Source organism: Pyrus communis, chromosome 6, assembly GCF_041283825.1.
Source record: "Pyrus communis isolate YQ-2024b chromosome 6, ASM4128382v1, whole genome shotgun sequence".
Taxonomy (NCBI): Eukaryota; Viridiplantae; Streptophyta; class Magnoliopsida; order Rosales; family Rosaceae; genus Pyrus; species Pyrus communis.
In genome coordinates, this window is record NC_142570.1 from 19900717 (window position 1) to 19912588 (window position 11872).

The window sequence follows — 11872 nt, forward strand, 5'->3', positions numbered from 1 at the left end:
CTCGTCCCAAAGTAATATAAAAACAAATCATATTCCCATATCCATGTCCTCTCTTTGTCAAACTAATTTCTCTAAACAGAGATTGTCCTTAAGCCGCTCAATTTGTAGCAAAATTTGCATATTTTTGTGTACCTATAGACAAAAATAAACTGAAGAAAAGTTAAAATATGACTTGATGATTGGAATGAGATACTTTATATCAACGGTTAAAAACCCAAATCCTATCAAACAAAGGGCAAGGGAATTATCAAAAACAGAAGAGTTGAAATAAATCAGACATTTCGGGAAAAAAAAAAAAAAAAAAAAAACTAAATCATACGTTGTTTTCCATTTTATTAGCAAAGCCATGACATGTAGGGCAAAGAAATAATGGTGGACAAGGATTGTCTACCCTCTCACTTTCGGTGTCCTTTCGTGCCTTTTTGTTTTGTGTGGTCACGTTTAAATCATGTTAATATTTTATATTGTTTTTTTTATAGAGATAATAAGACAAAAATGAATAGTAATATAAAATGTTGACGTGGTTTAACCGTGAGGGCAAGGGAGGGCAGACAATCCTTGTCCAATAATGGTAACCTGAAGAGAAAAAATTTAATGTAAATTACACAAAACTACCTCAACTATGAGTCAGACTACAATCTCATATATCATCTATTAAACATTGTAATGTCATATCTTAACTTATGAATTCATTGCACTGGTAGATATTCTATCAATTTAACTATTAAATAATGACTTGATAATAGCGATCCACTCTTTTGAAATAAAACTTTATTAATTTTTTCTTTAAAAATTAAAATTAATTAAAAAAAAAATTTGTCTCTTCCTTTCTCCCAAGAAACTGCCCCCGTCTCCGCTCAATCCCTCATGCGTCCCTCCTTCTTCCTCATCCTCCTTTAAACACAGTCACCATCCTCCAAACTCTCTCCACCGTCGAACCCATTCCCATCCCTAGTCCCGCAATCAACCGTTGAATCCGTTGTCGCAGTGACATTGACGGCGATAAAAGATGCAATCGATTAATTCCAAATCAAGGGTGCAATCGATGAGATATGTGGCAAAGCGAGAAAAATAATCTGTGGACGTGGGTTTTCTTTTTTCCATATTTAAGTTTTCGAAGGTGGGGAGCGGAATCAACGGAGGAAAATTGCAGGAGGTTGGGTGGATCGACGTTTGGAGGAGGGAGCGGGGGTCGACGGAGGAAGGGATGGGGCAGGGAGCTCCTCCATATTTATGTTCTCTAAGAACCCATACAAAAATTGGATGCAACTTGAAGTGAGGAGGAATCAGCGAGGGCCTCGGGGGTGACAGAGGCGAGGAAGTCGACGTAGTCGTCGGAGTGGAACCGGCGGGAAAGGGGCGGTTGATCTCCATCCGAAAGGGGACGACCAGTGTTTTGCGATCGGCGGTGCATCAGTGGTTCCCGGAGGAGGACGAAAAATTGGCTGTGTTTAAGGAGGATGAGGTAGAAGGGGAGGGAGGAGGGAGTGAGGGGAGGAACAAGAAGGGCGATTTCTGAGGAGTGGGGTGATTTTTGGGAGGAAGGAGGAGATGGTATTTTCCTATAATTAATTTTAATTGTTAAATAAAAATTATTAATTTATTAATAATTAATTGTTTTTTATTTTAAAGGAGTGGGTCCACATCTGCCACATCATCATTTAACTATCAAATTGACAGAGAACTTAACGGAGGTTTAACATTACAACAAATTCACAAATTGACCTATGACATTGTAATATTTAAAATATGAAATATGAGATTGTGGTTCGACCCTTAGTTGAAGTAGTTTTGTTTAATTTATCCAAAAGTTTAACTATGGTCATAAATCAGACGTTCTCTATTTTTAACTATGGCCGTAGTGCAAATGAAGTAATAGTCCCGCTCTTTTGAATTCATTTGTCCTATGATCATAATTGAAAATATGGACTGGGAGAAAAGAACATGAGATTAAAAAAGAACCCAAAAGACATCAACGAGATCTAAAGTAAGTCCTGCAAGGGCAAAGTCAAAACTAAAAGTTCGCAAAAATAAAACTCAACAAAAGATTTAGTACTAAAAGCAATAACCCATACAATTAATCTATTATATAATGAATCAATTTCATACAAATTCGAATTTAGGCGTTTTTAATAGATTTAATTTATTTCATACATAATTGTGCTAAGGTTATTGTGTTCCCCACATCGTGTTTTTCTTCCAATAAATACGGAACCAAACCTAAGAACTCTGACATGAGTCATTTTGACAAATTCTGGTGGAGTTGACGAAAATGAATATGCAAGTTTTGATAAGTAGGTACTGTTAGGTACGTGGGATGGTATAAAACGCGCTTGTCTCACGTTTGGTGCTCCAAAGGCAGTGGGACACGCTGTCATGTGGAATGAATTTTGGTTAAATTTCCTTCCCCCTAGAACAACTCATTTCACCCTGTGGGACAAAAAATTATAAAATTTTAAAACAAAAATACCCCTTATCTTTTTCAATATTTACACCATCCAAATCATAAAACAAACCTAAAATTCTACTATCTTCTTTCCATCTTATCTGCCGCAGCCTTTTTTTCTCTCAGGTCTCTCGCAACCTTCCTCCTCTTGCTCTCCTGTAGCCTCTCTTTTCTCTTCCCCACGTAGTGGAACTCAAAGCCTCTGGGTTTTCCTTGCATTTTGATCATCAAATCGCACAAGGTAATTGCACAAGAAACCATCCAATTCCAATCTCAATATTTTTTTTTTACAATATTTATCTGATTCAATTGAAACCATGATGAATTTGTTTAAAGGGTTTTTTTATTTATTATTTTATTGAATTTTTGGGTACATAATTTGCATTATCCATATATCCTTATATAAGAAGTGTATCAGTATCAATGGGCTCTGTTCATTTTTCATCTGGGTCATTTTTGATGTAGGGTTTTAGGGCCTCTTGGGGATTTTGTTGGGGTTTTGGGCATCTGGGTTTTCGTTAAAACTTTGATTACTTATTGGGATTCAAGAGAATAGTGCTTAAAGTAGGTTTGTTTGGGGTTTGGGATGGCGCAGTTGGTTCTGCCATGCAAGAGCTCTGCTTTTGTGAGGACCAGTCTTTTGGGTTTGATCTCATCTGCTCCTGTGATTGCTCTTAACCCATATCTTTGATTAGTGGATAGCGATTAGTTTGTATATTTGATTGGTGTGTTTGTTTGTAATTGTGTGTATTGAAAAATTGTGACGTGCAAGCAGTTTTACTAGTGTGTGTGTGATTGTAAGAGATGGTCTGTTGAATTTTATAGTAAAACACAGTAGCATATTCGTAATCTAGACTAGGAATCTACTAAAGGGTTTTAAGTCGTGTCGCTTTTTCGTGGTTAATAGCTATGGTTGTTTGTTTTTTTTTTTTTCCTTCAAATTTCTTCACTTTAGCTATCTTTTCGTCTCTGGCCAACTATTTATTTATTCTCTTTAGGATATAGAATGTCGTATCTATGTGTTGTGTGTTTTTGCATAGAAGAATTACGGAGCGACAGTGTGTTGCAATTGTGTGGATACAATTTTGTATTTGATTTGTGTATTTAAAACTTAGTCCACTCGCTGAATATTTTCTCTTTCTTTTGAGCTTCAGTGTACCAGTCGTTTTAGATTGTTGGGGAATTCAGCCAAAAGGCTTTCCAGATACAGATGCTTTCTTACTTTGGAGGTTCGTGCGTATTTCTCAACTTTTTCATTGGTGAATTGTTTTAAATACATGTTCTTTTCTTTTTTATGGTATTGTGTTTCATTGTCGACTTTGTTATATCAACTTTAACATTCGAACATAAGTTTATGAAACCTAAACTCTCTTAAGAGCACTTGTTTTGTTGATGAAGTTCTAATAATGAGCAACATCCTTTAATTCTTGAATCAGTCAAACTTCACGCAACTGGATTGATCATGAGGAAGATGTACTACTTACCATCCTCGAGGAGATGGTTGCTGATGGTGTTAGGTGTGAGACCGGCAGTTTTAAGATTGGTACTTTTGTAATGGTTGCCTTCAAGATGAGAGAAAAGATTTCTAGCATTAATATAGAGCCGAAGCATATACAAAACAAACTGAAGCATCTAAAAGAAAAGTATTCATTTGCATATGACATGATGAATACCTCTGGATTTGGTTGGGATGACAAGAAAAAAATGTGTTGTTGTGGATAGTGACAAAGTACTATAGCTGTGGGTTGTTTCTTTTTCTTTCTCAATTAGTTGCTTTGAAAGTCTTAACCTTGACTTCTTTGGGTTCTTATTCTAGAAACATCCCAATGCATCTTGCAAACCAAATAAGTCATTTCTGTTGTATCCACACTTGTGCACGGTGTTTGGGAGAGACCGAGCCACGAGTAATATGGCTTAATCAGTTGCAGATGCAATCGAAAACATGGGGTTGAAAAATGAGGATTGTAAGACCTCCAAGATGCCTTCGACTTCACTACCTCATCTCCGCTACATCTAGTGCATCTCAACCTATTAGGAAGAGGAAGAGGAATATGAATGATGCCGATGCTGATGCAAATATCGTAGCTGTTATCAATGAAGGTTGAAATAAAGCAGTTACTGAATGAAGACGTTAGGTGAAAGTTTTACTTTTAGAGAAGCGAAAGTCAGGTTACATTCTGAGCTTAAGGCCATGAGTCTTCTATATGATCATGTGCTAAGAATTGCAATGAAGTTAGTGAAAGATACCAATCTGATGTGTATTTTACGCATCAGATCGGTATCTTTCGCTAACTTCATTGAAATTCTTAGCATCAGATCGATATCTTTCACTAACTTCATTGAAATTCTTAGCACTTGATCGTATGGGAGACCCATGGCCTGAAGCTCAGAAGGTAACCTGGCTTTCGCTTCTTCGAAAGTATAACTTTCACCTTACTTCATTTCAGTAATTGCTTTATTCCAGCGTCCACTGATAATAACTACAATATTTGCATCAGGATCATTCCTATTCCTCTTCCTCTTCCTAATAGGTTGAGATGCAACAGAAGGAGATGGGTAGGTGAAGTCAGAGGCATCTTGGAGGTCCCACAATCCTCATTTTCCAACCCCATGTTTTCGATTGCATCTATTGTTGATTCAACCATACTACCCGTGGCTCGGATCTCTTTCGAACATCGTACACAAGCGTGGATACAACGGAAATGACTTATTTGATTTGCAAGATGCATTAGGATGTTTCTACAATAAGAACCCAAAGAAATCAAGGTTAAGACTTTCAAAGCAACTAATTGAGAAAAAATAAGAAACAAAATGTACCTTCACCCACAGTTGTAGTACTTCGTCACTGTCCACAACAACACATTTTTTTCTCATCATCCCAACCAAATCCAGAGGTATTCATCATGTCATATGCAGATGAATACTTTTCATTCAGACGCTTGGGTTTGTTTTGTATATGCTTCGACTCTATATTAATGTCAGAAATCTTTTCCCTTATCTTGGAAGCAACCATTGCAAAAGTACCAGCCTTAAAATTGCCGGTCTCACACCTAACACTATCAACAACCATTTCCTCGAGGATGGTTAGTACATCATCCTCATGATCAATCCAATTGCGTGAAATTTGACTGATTCAAGAATTAAAGGATGTTGCTCATTATTAGAACTTCATCGACAAAACAAGTGCTCTTAAGAGAGTTTAGGTTTCAGAAGGTCAGTAATATATATGCTTTGTGTTCAAGCGACAAAGGTCAGCAATTTTGGCAACTAATCAGGAAGAATTACATGATATTTAGGTAGCAATTTGACAAAATCATTTAGGCCACGTGCGGATTAATTCCTATGTTTAGAGAGGTCCTGGATTTGAAGCTTGGCCTCTAGCGTCATTGAGCATAGGTTCAAAGTTGAAAATGTTAGAGAAACTAAACTTTTAATGATAATATTAGATAGATTAAATATGTAAACTAAATTTATAAACTAAATTGTGTCATTAATATGAATACACATGTTAATCAATACTTAAATAATAATTCAATCATTAACTTTCATATCATTCAGTCTACACATTTAGGACTAGTTTGGAGTTGTGTTGTGCAAAAAAAAAATGCTGTTTTCAGAAGCAGGGCTAGAGTTGCTTCTACTGTTTGGACCCATGATTTTAACAAATTTTTTTTTTCATTTACCAAACAATTTTAGCCCTGACTTTTTTAAAAAGATTTTAAAATACTTTCTGCAATGCCAAATCAACAATGGCCTCTCTAGCATTATCCAAATTTTAAACAAAATTGGCAAACCAAATAATGTGTCACCAGTAGGAAATAAGCACATTAATCAACGCTTAAGTAATAATCCAATCATCAACAACTTCATCATTTGGTTTGCAAATTTAATTTAAAATTTTTTATCTCCTTGATATATTCTTTAACTAATAGGTTAGTCTGAAATTGAAGCAAAAATCAAAATAACTTTTTATAACTGTTTTCTTTATCCTTAAAAATTAAGGAACATATCATATCCGGATCCTCTTTGTGAGGATCCTAAGAATTAGTTTCATCTTATCTGTTCATCAGTTATCTTGTGATCAAAAATTATTTTGAAATTATTCTTTAAAATTGAACACAAATCATACCTAACGAAAGTTGGCCACCACAATGTGCGATGCTGAGATGAATTGTAAACCTGACATTCGTGTTGTGTTTCTCGTGTTCGTGTCATAGCCGATAGTTTAACGAGTTGTGTCATGTAATACCCGTTAAAGTAAACGGGTAATATGACTCAACCTGAAATCAACCCGTTAATATTATCAGGTAATATGATCTGACTCGTTACCCGTTAAGAAAAATAAATTTTAAATCAATAAAAATGAAAATGAAAACCATAATTTGACCCAAAAAAATGTAAAACATAATACTAAATTAGTATATACATACTAAATAATGGAGTTGACCCCTTCATGAAAGTTGTAAAGCTTTTCATTACAGGTGATTACATTTTTCACACTTCTACAATAATTTTTATTAATTTTGCACTCAAATAAAAATCACTGTTCATGAGATTTGGAGGGTTTTAAAAATCTAAACGACCATGTAACCATCATCTAAGCGTTGAGGATGCAATTATGAACATTTATTATGCTTTCACATTTTTCAAACTTATACATTAATGATTATGAATTTTGTTTATTTTGAACTCCTATAAAAATACTATTCATGAGAGTTTGTATGGTTTTAAAAATTCAAACAATCATATTACCCACACTCAAAGCGTAGAGGATGCGATTACGAGTGTTTCTATATTTTTTTTTCATATTTTTTGCACATGTAAATTAATTATTATAATTTTTAATGTGTTTGGTATTTTTAAATTACTTGATATTTTTATTTTTAATGTGTTTTATGATTTTTAATCTCAATCTTTGCTTATAATATACTATAAAAATAAATAAATAAATAAAACTTAAATTTTAAAATTGATATAGAATAATAATTAATAAACAATATATACATATTCATTATATCTATTGTATTTTATAGTAATTTTTTTTAGTAGTTTAAAAAATTAAAATCATCAAAATAACTTTTTTCTTATCGTGTTGAAACAAATTACCCGCGTGTCACTCTTATGTAAACCTGTTAAGGACCCATTATTAACGGGTTATTATCGTGTAACCTGATAATGACCCGATTAGTTATCGTGCTGACCTGAAACCTGTTATTTTCGTGTCGTTTACGTTTTGCGTTAATGGGTATTGTAAGAAATTGCCAGGTCTAATGAATTGATCCCTAGGATCATTACCAAGAGAATTCGGAGAGATTATCATCCAAAAAATTAAAGCGTTTATATCACAAATAGTCCCTGAAATTGACCCTCACTATCAAGATGGTCCCTGAAACTGAAAATCAATCAATGTAGTCTTTAAAAATAGGTATTGCAAATCAATGTGATAATTTTGTCACAATTCTATTTAAAATTATGTTAAGTGCTGATGTGGTATATAAATGGTTCTCATAAGTCTTTTCTCACATAGTTCTTGAAATTGACCCATGACATCAAAATGGTCTTTGAAATTGACCCACGACATCAAAATGGTCATTAAAATTAAAAATTGATCAACGTAGTCCTTCCGTCACAATTATGTCAATAATTCTGTTATGTGCTGATGTGACACATAAATGGGTCACACAAGTAAAAAAAAATTATAAATTGGCTTAATAATTTAATAGTTAGTAAAAAAATTGTCAACCCAAAAGCTCAGTCTAGCAACCACCTCCTATTCTAGTGCACATTTCTCTACCTCGTTCGCTCTCTATTCTCTAAAAAAAATTTCAATACATCCATCTTTACACACTTCGACACTCTTCATCGAATTGAACCTAGATCGAGATTACCGTTGATGACAGCTTGGCCCATTGACAATGGTTACTAGGACATCATCATTAACATTTAGGTGATCAACATCCTCACAACCTTAATCTTGAAGAGCTTGTTCGGTGCTTCTCTGATGGTCTAGTGATGCACAGAACGACGAGGTTTGCCTTGAGATAATGAGGTTATAACCGAGGTGCATCCATTGTTGGTTGAAAACTATTTCCACCACCCCCTCTTCGGCCTTAGTTAAGCCTTGTGCCTTTGAGAATTTATGGAAGAGATCTCTCTTCAGAGTAGGCCCTATTATAAGAAGAAAAAAATTTCATTGTGCAAAAGGGCATTTAGACAACTTTTTTAATTAATTCTTACATCATCACATAACAAATTTTTTTACAAAATTGTAACGGAATAATCATATTGATTTGCAACATCTATTTTCGAAGGCTACCTTGATTGATTATCAATTTCTAGGACCATATTGATGGTGTGAGTTAATTTCAGGGACTATCTTGATGGTGTGGGTCAAGTTGAGGGACCATTTTGATGGTGTGGGTCAATTGCAAGGACTATTTGTGATAAAAACCTGTAAATCTTGTGGGGCCCATATATGTGCCACATCAGCTCTTAATAGAATTTTTAACAGAATTGTGATGGAAGGACCACATTGATTTGCGACATTTATTTTCAAGGATTACACTGGTTGATTTTTAATTTCAGTGACCGTCTTAATGATGAAGGTCAATTTCAGGAACTATTTGTGATAAAAACCCTAAATTAAAAGCTAACCCCACCAACAACCAATTAGTCAGCACCAAAATACGTCGTCCACCGTATGTCATGACTGGCGTCACCTTGAATCGTGCCTGTGCTCTAGTCTCCTCTTTCACGGCATTGATCGCAAGTAGGCGACCCAGTCAACAACCGGATCAAGGGTCAGTAGATTTTAGATCTGATTTACAAGTGGGTCGTCTAATTCTGGTTGTATTCACACCGAGGAGGAGAGAGGGAGAGGAACATAGAGAAAGATTCTTGGCTGAGCAGATTCTTCCATGTTCTGAATATGAGCAAATTCCGGGCTGCTTGTTGAGTTCCTTGATGGCACTGGATTTTCACGATGTAATCGCTCGACATTGTGTTGTCGGCTTCTAATAAACCCCTTTCTTTTTCTTTTTTCTTTTTATTCTTTTTTTATTAGATTTTCTCATTATTTTTGTTCTTGGCTTGATGTATATTGATCTTTTGGTACCTTAACCCGCCTTTATTTGGGGTTACATTAATCTTTGTAATTTTCCCTGTTTAATGAAAAGTTTCTTTCTTCTAAATAAATAAAGAAAGAAAAACTCAAAATTAAAATATGTTGAGGCATTGACACTATGGTTTAGTATTATTCTTCTCCGCTTATAAGGAAAAAGTTTCTGATTTGGCTATCATAACGATTGTGATAATTAATTATGACTAGCTCTTTATGTGACTTATCTCATATATATCTACATCCTCCAATATCGTTGTATCCTTATACGTAATATTACAATGGAAATATTAATTGATAATAAAAAAAAGTAGATGACATTGTAGAAGCTCACTGGTATTGTTATCTTCAAGCTCATACTTCTCTAAACGGGACTCTTAATCGGTACCTTTTATCACGTCTTTATAAGTCTGTGTAAGTCAAACGTTCACTAGCTAAATGGGTAGGTAATGAGGGGTTTAAATCAACCAGTTAGGGAGTGTCACGATACCCTAATGAATCATCTATAAGCTCAAACTTGCACTATATAAACACATGATCACCAGTCATGGTGAGGTAATTGTTCCTCTTCCAAGAAAACTAGAGTTGTCACATTCATTCCTCTTCTATGTCTAACTTGACAATCCAAGGGCTTTTGACTTGCACTAGACAGGTGTGACAAGATTTTACTTTTGGTTTAAAAGAGCACTCTACGCTTGTGTGGAATTCGTCTGCCACATCATCATAAAATTTTTACTTTGTTCGAAAGACAGAAAGTTATATTATTTTAAATAATAATCATACCACAATTTTACATATAAAACTTGTTGGTTTCCTTCTCCCACTTGTTTAGTTTGCAGTCTATACAAAATTGATTCTTTGAAACCAATTGAAGTTGAGGCCATATTTCTTTAAACGAGTTAGGTCAAGTAAGTATATATTCAATCTATTGAGCAGATCATGTTTCCCACCTCTTCTAATTGATTCAAACAAAACTATTGCTTGGTTAATAAACAGAATCAAGTACCAATCTCCACAGATCACTCCTTTTACTAGTAGTTATTTAGCAAACAAAAGTCTTCTGACAATTTTGTTTACAAATTCACACGACAAACAAATATTAGATCTTCGACAACATACAATTACTTTCCCCTATGAATTTAGCATGAGTAAATATATAGCACATGGACACAATAAATTTGTGTAGTTAAATTTAGTCAAACCTTCATTCTAGTAAAAGAGAGCCGCAAGCATAAGTGAAGGGGGACCTCTTCCCCTACGTCTTCAAAAGGTTCTATTACATTTTTTTTGGTCAGAGAAAGGTTCTATAACATATATATTGTCACATCCCGGCCCGAGAAGGACCACTTCCTGGGCCTGACACGAGAACTTCCCAGTGAGTCACCCATCATGGGAGTGCTCTCGCGCGTTACTCGCTTAACTTAGGAGTTCCAATGGAACCTCGAAGCCAATGAGCTCTCAAAAGGCCTCGTGCTAGGTAGAGATGAGAATATACATATAATGATCACTCCCCTGGATGATGTGGAATGTCACAATCCACCTCCCTTAGGGGCCCGACGTCCTCATCGGCACACCACGACCAGGGTTAGGCTCTGATACCAAATTGTCACATCCCGGCCCGGGCGGGACCACTTCCCAGGCCCGACTCCACCGTAGCACGATATTGTCCGCTTTGAGCTCCCAGCACACCCTCACTGTTTTGTTTCTGGGAACTCACACGAGAACTTCCTAGTGGATCACCCATCATGGGAGTGTGCGCGGATCACTCCCCTAGGTGATGTGGGATGTCACAATTGTCACATCCCGCCCCGGGCGGGACCACTTCCCTTGCCCGACTTCATCGTAGCACGATATTGTCCGTGTTGGGCCCTGACCACGCCCTCACGGTTTTGTTTCTGGGAGTTCCAACGGAACCCGAAGCCAGTGAGCTCCCAAAAGGCCTCGTGCTAGGTAGAGATAGGAATATACATATAAGGATCACTTCCCTGAGTGATGTGGGATGTCACATATATAATAGAGAGAAAAAAAATAGTATTTTAGTATGAATTTTAATAGGTAAATTATATAAATTAATTGATAATATAAATAATAATTACTGCTATCATTGAAATACACATTTATTATTAAGTTAAGACCTATTGATAGTTTAACGTTGAAAATTTGACAGGAGGAGGATTATCTACCCTTCTAATCTTTTTATCCTTTCATGCCCTCCTATTTGAACGGTCAAGATTAAACCACGTTAATATCTTATATTGATTTTTTTATAAAGATAAAACAGAAAGCAATGTGTAAGAAAAGTGAATGAA

General features: G+C 35.5%; 1 long non-coding RNA gene across 3 annotated transcripts; it reads left to right on the forward strand.

The window, feature by feature from the left end:
* Window positions 1-2512: 2512 nt before the first annotated feature.
* On the forward strand, window positions 2513-5994 carry LOC137709746 (uncharacterized). 3 transcript variants are annotated; one of them, XR_015963667.1, is made up of 4 exons: window positions 2513-2687; window positions 3601-3675; window positions 3883-4839; window positions 4945-5994. It is a non-coding gene; the product is annotated as an uncharacterized LOC137709746 (long non-coding RNA). The 3 variants fall into 3 exon arrangements; XR_015963666.1 differs by having other exon boundaries at window positions 2514-2687; window positions 3601-3705; window positions 3883-5994; XR_011064925.2 differs by having other exon boundaries at window positions 2516-2687; window positions 3883-5994.
* The last annotated feature ends 5878 nt before the right edge of the window (window positions 5995-11872 follow it).